We start from the raw sequence: 9,442 nt of genomic DNA on the forward strand, positions 1-9,442 counted from the left end.
CGGCTGATGAATGGCTCCCCGGTTGGCTGGCTATAGGAAAACACCACAGAAAACGACTACAGCAGCAGGCGTGCTGCTGCCACCCTTTAAGTTTAAATAAAGATGAGGCCATTCCAGGGACACAGCGAGGAGGAAGTGGACATGACAGGGAAAAAATAAATAAATAAAATCAGATAATACAGTTGTGGAGGAAGAGCATCTGGAAATGCAACCAATGCCTAATTTACAGTCGGTGGGTTCGCCTTCATGAATTGCAGCCAAAGTTGTCAAACCCACAATTGGAGGCAAGAGCAGCTTATTTTTTGCATATTGTGTTTTGCAGCTTTGCATTCACTACCTAAACAAAGAGTAGACATTGTAATTCTTCTGCCAGTGGCTGAGACGATGGGGGGGGGGTTGCAAACAGGTAGGAAGTAATCTGGCTGTCTGTCATATGACTCCCTTTGCCATATCAGCAGCCACTTTGCACAAATCCAAAGCATTTTGAAATCCACCTCTGAATTTCTGCTTATCAGCATGGGGGAAGTCTGAAAGGCCGAGGTGGAAAGCATTGTAAAGTCTTCTGCAACCATATTATCTGAATCTCAACACGACTCCAGCCTTGCCTGTCATATGCCGGAACCTGGCAAACTGCTGATATCTTATTCAGGTCATAAACTGGAAGAAAGGAGGGGAGAGCGAGGAAGCTGTCAAATGTTAGCTTGCAGTAACAAAAGAGGATGAAAAATGAGCAACAACTAAAAAATGAAAGTTTCTTGGTTGCTTTTGCTCAGCTAACGTGATGTAAAGTCTATTTCATGCTCTGGCAAGCCCCAGGGGAAGGCAGCCATATTTAGAACCAGAATGACCTATATTTTTTTAGATGTGAGGGGCCGAAATAGATTTGGCCACTGAGGGTGGGTTGTGAATAACAATGCATGGAGCTGTGTCGGCGAGCGCTCGCCTCTGCGCGCATGGCCACTTGTTTCGGGGCTTTTCCGGGTTTGGCCAGCATTCAGGAGAGAGCTAAGAAGACTCTTTGTAAGCTCCTCTTGGAAAATCATCACTAATGCAACACAGGAGTTGCTAGAAGCAATGTTCCTGTCAGGCTGCTTACATCCCTTCAACATGGTTATGTCACCCTCACATCTATTATGCCTCATTTAGAAAGTGCTCTAGTCCTTTTTTTCACCCCTTTTTTTTTTAAGCTGACACACAAGTCAGCATAACACTGCTGAACTCATTTGTTGTTTGAAAAATGCAGTTGCAGCATGCATGATAAGGACCAAAAGGAAACATCAAGAGAGTGAAGTTGCTTGAAATTTTATTTGTTAATCTTGTTCTCGTTTGATCTATATCTGCTCCTCTGGCACAAAAAAAAGAAAAGGTTCAAGAAAAAAAAAAAGATTTCAGTACAGTCTTGTCACTAAGGGCCAAGGACATGCAGGAAAGACTGCAGCTCTGGAACACTTTCCTTTGTAAGTGCAGCAGAGGAACATTTTTTGTTATGGGGGTTACAACCCCTCTCCACTGAAGCAAGTCAGCTTTGGGCAGGATTTCTAGCATAAGAATATCACATCACTTTATGAACTTTTAAGTAGAAATAAAATGACTTGAACTTTGAATTAAACAAATTTGCAAAGCTGTGTCACATTCAGCTGAATGCCAGTTAGCATGACCAGCTACTGGAAAGGTCCTGCAATCAAAGTAGTTTGATATGCAAGTTTTCAAAAGGATCCCGGGGAAATGAACAGAGGTCCCAAAAGGACAAACCATCTGTGTCCAGGCCATCAGTAACATCAAAATGACTCAATACGTCTGGTGATTTCATGCAATGTTGCCCGAATGAGACGAGCTGTGTTCACAAAGAGGAACAACAGGAAAGTGATTCACTGTCAAAGTATTTTCCGATCTGTGATCTCAAACTGTCTGTTGCCCCAATAAAGCTCATTTATACACTTTGATTACCAATGACTCAGTTTCAATACCATATATAACCCCCACCCCCCTCCACCACCACCACCACCTCTGAGCGTGGTCAGCCTGTTTTTATTCGTTCCTTCCCTGCAATTCCTGGCTGGGAAAATGTGTGTACCTACCTTTTCACCTTCCCATCATCTCACCTAACAATGCCCTTTTGTCACCCGCAAACACAAACACACAAACACACACACACACTGAACAGAGGCGGGCTGTGACTCCCTTTCCCCGCTACGGGTGATGAAGTCAGCGGTGCTATCAGGGGAGCTTATCCAGCAGGAGGCCAGCGTACTCACAATCCCATTACCCACCCATGCTGCAGTTTAGCCCCACATTATTATCTGCCTTGGGGGGACTTGCTTGGACCGATGATTGGAAGTTGTCATCTCCCAACCCCCCCCCCAACCCCCACTCCCCCTGCCTTGCATCTCCCCAGGCACATTAGCTGACACCCAGGGCTATGATTATAAACATTATTTATTCACCACACTCACTTATCCGAGCGTGTATTCATCCCAGCTAAAGACAAAATATTATCCACCGTGCTCTAAGATCAGCACGAGCACCAGCAGCAGATAGCAGAGAATGCCAATCGCACATCCTCCCTCAGTGAATCAAATTCTGATGTGCACATCTGTTCAAAACTGAGGCTTGTTTCTCAAGGCACCCTGCAGGGAAGCTGAGATAAGATTTTTACTCTTTTTTTTTTTCATCTTATCACTCACCATATGGTATGCTTTGACTCAGACGAGAAGTAATAAGCATTTAGCAAGTTAGAGATGATAGTAGGTGACATTTGCAATGATTGTTGGAACTGTTTGTGCTTACACTTAAAAGACAGGCTGCAGAATGTTAGCACAGAGGGAAGCTGCCAAAGCCACAGATAAGACAAAATAGGCATGTCTATGTTGCAGTGATAGAAAATCCCATATCCTGTTCTCCGCTCGGGTCACTGCTTGCCCTTCACCTGTGCTTTCCCAGTCAGTGAAGCTTAATGATATGCTTACTTTCCCTGCTCCTCAAAGCATGGAAAGGACAACGCGTTCAACAAGAGCTTGCACCCAGACCGATGTCCTTAACTCTCTCCTGAGGCTATATTTACTCCTCTCTGACCCCATATAGCATCTCCACAAAGCCTGTGAAGAGCAGAGCTAAAATCCACGCTGCTTCTCACATTTATCCCGCAGGCCTCTGCATCTTACAGCCCAGGCTCACTCTGAAGGCATCCATCACTAAGTGACACTGGAGTGGACAAAATGGAACATTTTCTCAGATGACTGTCCAACTCGATGAGTAACATTCAACCAAAGCTGATATCACGATGGAGAGTGTCACACTGCATTTTGTGCCTCTTACTGATTTTTAAATGTGAGCTTCCAAACAAACAGCACACACGAAGGATACACCAGGAAGTGGGATGAAATGTCTATCATTCAAACATCTTTATTTCTAATAGAGCAGAGGGACGGTGGGGAAAAAAGAATCCTTCCTTGTTTTTCTATCCAATTCCATTTGTTTCATGAACAAGGGTTCCCATCTGACGGATGAAAAGTTGATTAAATTTCTCCCAGCTCCCGACAACATTGATCTGGAATGCAGCAGGAGTAAACAATGCTTGCCCAAACACTACACACACACACACACACACACACACATTCATCGTTGATTCTATTGTCAGATCTGAGATTATTTTTATTTCTTTACTTTTTAATTAATTATCAGGGGAGTCAGTCAATCATCGAAAATTTCCCTTTATACACACAATCTTCTTACAGTCACAAAGTCATTTGCAGAAGTGCATCTGATCAAGATGAAGATATTTACCACGATTATTTCTGTTTGCAACATCGAGCAGCAGCTTTTGCTCTATAAACTGTAAGAAATTCTTGGGTGGACACCACTTCCTGCCATTGTTTGCCCGTTTGGCCTGTCTGAGAAATAAAGCGCAAGATGGTATTTTTAAAAAAGAAAACATCTCTGTTCTGAAGCTGTCTTCTCCATCTGCCGGGGTCACACCTGCAGCTATTATGCCCAGTCTGCTCTTCCATCCAGCCTCTCATCTGCCCCCAGTCTGACATGTGGATAGCGGAATGATCCACAGATGCAAGCTAGCATGTAGTGCATGCCCGTGCCATGCCACTTCCAAACACACTGACAGAGACTTCAAACAACTCTGTTAGAGCATCACAAAGGGATTCACCAGACGTCAAAGCAGCCAACAAGAAACGACACACAATTATTTCCACAGTTTCCCTAGTCAGCTGCTGCTGCACAGAGATTGTGGCTTGCATGTTCAAGCAGAGAACTCCAGAGAAAGTGCATTATAAGCAATTCAGAGCTGTCGTCTCAATGCTGAGACATGATGCACGCAGGCCTACAGCAGGCTGGACAGCAATTTGATAAGTAGTTACAGTGTCTGACTGCCAAGTTTTGTCATTTGCATGTGTGTTTGTGAGAAAGCAGGAATGGGGGAAGATATGTGAATGAAAGTATCCACATGTTGAGACATAACCATACCTGTCTTCCCCCGACAACAGCCCACTCATTATTTTTATGGCTCCCTTTTGGCCTCACAAACATTCCTCAAATTTTGGAAACGCTGTTTAGTTCTTGAGCTACACAGAATTGGGCTTCAATTCAGTGATCGCTGCTGATATTTTCGCTGTGGCAGAGCATCCTCGTCATTAATCATCACAGAGAAACTGTCATTAGTTGCATATCCCTGATCAAATGTCAGGTCTATGTGATCAAACTCCTGTTTTACTCTCAAATTTTGGCAAATTGATGATAAAACAGCAAGATGGTGAAGTAAGGAAAAGGAAGAACTGGAGACAAAAGTGTGACCCTGACAGTGATGTGCTGCATAAATTGGATCTGGATTGGCCAATCAGACTTGCCAGTAAAGAAAGGTGTTGAAAGTCACTGCATACATTGCTGAGATGGGTAATTAAAATGATGCAGGATGATCCTGGAGGTGATATTTAGAAGCTACATTTTCTGTAATGATTATGCTCTGCAATAGCATTTTATGTGAGATCTCTTGTATCCATGGACTTCATCTGAAGGCCCGCTCCAATTAGGCAGGTGAAATGTGTGTTAAATCTACTCCCATATGGTATGACGGATTTAATGACTTTATATTCACCTGAAGGTCCAACTTGGGAGGAGAAAAACCCCAAAACCAGAAAAGAACATGATGGATTTTAGAAACTATGTTGTGTTGGCATCACAACTGCAACAATTAGAAGAGCGTTCCCAGTAAAAGCCCAACTAGTCTTAATATCTTAGCTAAACACTGACACAATTTTTGACAATTTTAATTCCATTCTTTTAATAATAAAGTCTATCTTCTAAATCTGCTGACTCACAGCGCTCATGTTGTTTCAATTTGTTGGATAGCTAAAGCTAATAAAATGTACCAGACATTGGTTATTTAAAAAAAAAAAAAAAAAAAAAAAAAGATAGTAACAGACTGGAGTTAAGAAGAGTGCTTTAAATCGATGTCAATTTCTTAAATTTTTTTTAAGCTTAAAGTTTTGGCTCATTGGCTGAAAATATATATTGATTTTGTTATTGTGCAATTTTCATTCAATCTAGCCCGGATCCATTAGCTGTTGGTTCTATAAACTATTACTTTGCTTTCAGTGTACTCCACCGTTGATGACATTGGCTGGCTGATGAAGTATTTGAATATGGCACATAGGTATAAACTGCAACGCCACCACAACCATGATTTCTCATTCTGTTTATAATTATGTCTCACAGGGAAAATCGACTGACTGCTGTTTTAATACACTGTGAGACTGAGACAAGAAATTGCTTGAACATTAACAGGTGAAGGGCCATATGAGACAGCTTTTTATACTGTACTTTTAATATAGCTTTTATTGAGAGAGTTAGTGGAGAATCTTTGGAAGAAGCTTTATTTCCCCGGGTCATGAAAGGTCACAAAAGACAGAAAAGGGGGAGGAGAGCTATTTTTACTCACAGACAAAAGATAAAACACAGAAGTGAGATAATGTATAGGCTGAGCATGCCAGGGGGTTAACAGAGTATGACTGTCATGGGATCTACTGTATTTATTTCTAAATTGGCAATTATTGGTTATTTTCTGTGTCATATATGTAATATTGTCCATGTGTGAAAATACGGCACATTGTATTATCCCGGTGGCATTTGCCTCCTGTTTTGCTGTTGCATCAGTATTTTACTACCAAATCACGTTATGAGCAAAGCAACTGTTCTTTTGTCCAAATAAATTGTGTCTATGGTTTCTATACTCTTCAGCACAGCACTGGCTTCTTATGCAGTTGTGTTCCCTCTTTATGTTTGTATGGTATCCATTCATGTATAATAGATGCAGAAAGCTTTACTTATTTAGTAAGGCAGATACTGGTTTGGTTGTTAGGGGGCTTTAAATGCCTCAAGGGCTATAACCAATTTAATCTTTGATTGTGTGTTTGTTTGTGTGTGCATGCATTTATGTCTGCATGGACAAAAAGTGAGAATAACCATGGGCTCTATTTTTTTCTCATAAGAGAAAAATAAGACATCCAAAAGTCTTAAACTTGAAAGTGTTTTCATAAATGTGAGGTCAGTCTGGTTACTGTAGCCAAGATATGAAGAGAAAAGTATGTTTGTATTTCATTTCAGTGTTTGCCCTTTCATGAGGAGAAAAGAAAATGTCAATGGTGACGTGTCGCAATGTATTAACTGTTGTATTGAACTGATCGATTGCTTGTCGCTGGTGGTTGTACTGTGGCATATCTGCTTTGGCACACCGTCTGCAGATTGTAGGATTTATATTTAGAGAAAAAAACAAGTTGTTATGGAAAGACCTGAGGTCACGAAGATATGAACTGAACTATTAAATGTAGAGACTTTGAAGAAGATCATTTCAGTTTCTATGGCTGATCATGGACAGTTTCAGGTTATAACTGTACATATATACTGTGAGTTTGTCTCTGCTATATGCAGTGTAATGGCTGTTTGTTCACTGATCTGATCTGAGACGTTCAGTGAATTAGATTAGATTAGATTGAATGAGCGTGAAAGAACATTGAACATGAACAAATATACCAGAACTCCTTTCTGTTTATCTAACCTGTGAAAAAAACTGAGATTCAGTGTGCATCCAAAGCTAATTGATGAGGGAAGTGAAGGATATCATCAGGAAGACGTTTCAATGAGATGAAGTTTAATGGTGAAATAAAGCTGCACAAAAGATTAGACAAGGCTAGGTAGTCAGAGATCACAGGAACCGAAGGATTAGCCAGGGAGAGGGATGTGGGTCACACACAACAGATAGAGAAACCAGCCGGTCAGCCTGCCCGGAGGTCTTTCTGTAATCCACCATGGATGGTAAGGGTTGTGCCAGACATGTGCCGGTTGGAGTGGTGGGGGTGGGGGGGTTTGGTCATGGTCTTTTAAAGTAAAACACGATTGTGGAAATCAATGACACGTTGGTTTTGAAACCATTTCCAAATCAAAGTTGCACTTTTATAGAAATGACCGGAGACTGTGATTGAGTTGTCAGCAGAGTTAGATAGAGCTCCTGGCCCTGCACTTTGACCTGCAGCTCAGGGATAAGTCACTAAGAGGACAGTCTGACAGACCAGCAGACGATGAGGATTACACCATTAAGCTCCTTGTTAACCCTGTGGCACGAAACAGACCTAAGTATCACAAGAAATGTTACAGATCCAAACGGTACTGTGTGGAAAATGATAATAAGCATATTTGTCAGCAGTTTAAGCCATCTCACATCAGTCATGTTTCTCATTACCTTGTTATTTCTGTTTTAGTCAAAAAAAATCATACAAATTTTCATTGTGAACTCCTGTCCCATTCAGTGATAAAGCACATAAAGGGAGACAACAATACTCTGATTTTGCTTCTTATTGCCATTCAAGGATAAGTGGGGGTAGATGGTATCATGGTGTGGTAATTACTGCGATATGGCCTCCACAGCAGTGTCAAAAGATGTGGATATTCCTCAAACACAGGAAGTAAGATGGAGCTGAAGATCTGAAATGGTGTGGCGGGAAGCAGCCTTGGATACAACCTCCTCTTTATCTGATGGGATCAGTGGAGCACAGGAATCTCACTGACCTACATCTCCTTCAGAGGGACATCTGCTACTTTCCATTCCAAAGCCTGGGCCAAAGTAAAAATAAAAAAAAAAACAACAATTACTTTGCGAAACTTTCACAGGGCTCCCTTGAAGCTACTGTGACAATCAGGTGGAGTATTACATTCTGTTGTACAGAGAAATGAGCACAAAGTGTGATTTTTTTGGAGAGGATTTTAATCAAATGTTGCCATCTGCAGCACAGGGATAATTACAAAGATCCATGTTGGCATGTGGTGCAGGCGGGGCACAGGACAGAGGGAGGAGAGATGATGATTATTATTATTGTGGTATCATCATCGAAATAAGATTGGTGTGTTCAGTCTTGTGTTCTAAGCTTCTGAGGTCAGTGTAGAAGAAAGAGGATTACAAACTAGGAGCCAAGTAGATTAAATGGTGGCCGACTCTACTGTACTCTGCTTCACCAAAATCATAACACACAGTGATTACAAAAGGGTTACACTGATTACTTGAGGTCATGTTCTAAGGGAGTTGTGGGGGATAAGCAGTACACGTGTTCATGTGTACGCATAGCAGTCTTTGTGACCACTCTCACTCTGAAGCAATCATCAGCAATAATAAAAAAGAATTAATAACTCAAAGAGCAAAATCAGCCAATGCAGTTCTGTGATGAAAACGCAGTCTGATTGTGCCCTTATGCAATCAATGGTTATAAATAGATTTGGGTAATTGCTGGAATGTTTCTAAAAATATACACACATATCATGAAAAGATGTAACTAGGAAATTTTATTCGAAGAAAAGAGGCCAAGGCTTTATAGAGTATAGAAAACATAAAATGCGGAGACAACATTCTGTGGGAGGTTTTTAGATTTCGGAGGCTTGAAATGATCACATAGACGTATATATATTTGCAAACCCCGAACTGCAACTAACAACAAGCACGCTGCAATTTAGTTGTACAATTTTTCACACTGCCTCAAAACAACTTAAATGCCAGCTATCGCATGGGGAGTCCGTGCTCGTTTGGGAGTTGCCGAGGAGGTGAACTTGAAGCATCTGCATGATTGAAATGGCAGCATGGCCTGCGGATATTGAATAATAGAAGGGTTGCAAAACCGAGTGGAACTTTTTGCCCTAGGACTGATAACAGGGTCAATAATAATATAGATGGGCAAAGAACATCAATGGAACAAACCCTTGATGTTCTCCCTCTTAATGTAAGGCCAATCTCCCTTTAGGTCATCCAAATACTGGCCATGACCGGAATGAAATATTATGTGATATGTAAAGATGAGTACTCTTACTCAAAGAAAGAAGGCAGAACAAGTGAATTTCTGATGGACTTTAAGAATTTGTTCTTGAATAATTTGGAAGGAAAAGAAAGGGTTAA

The sequence above is a fragment of the Echeneis naucrates genome, chromosome 20, assembly GCF_900963305.1.
Source record: "Echeneis naucrates chromosome 20, fEcheNa1.1, whole genome shotgun sequence".
In the NCBI taxonomy this organism is placed as follows: Eukaryota; Metazoa; Chordata; class Actinopteri; order Carangiformes; family Echeneidae; genus Echeneis; species Echeneis naucrates.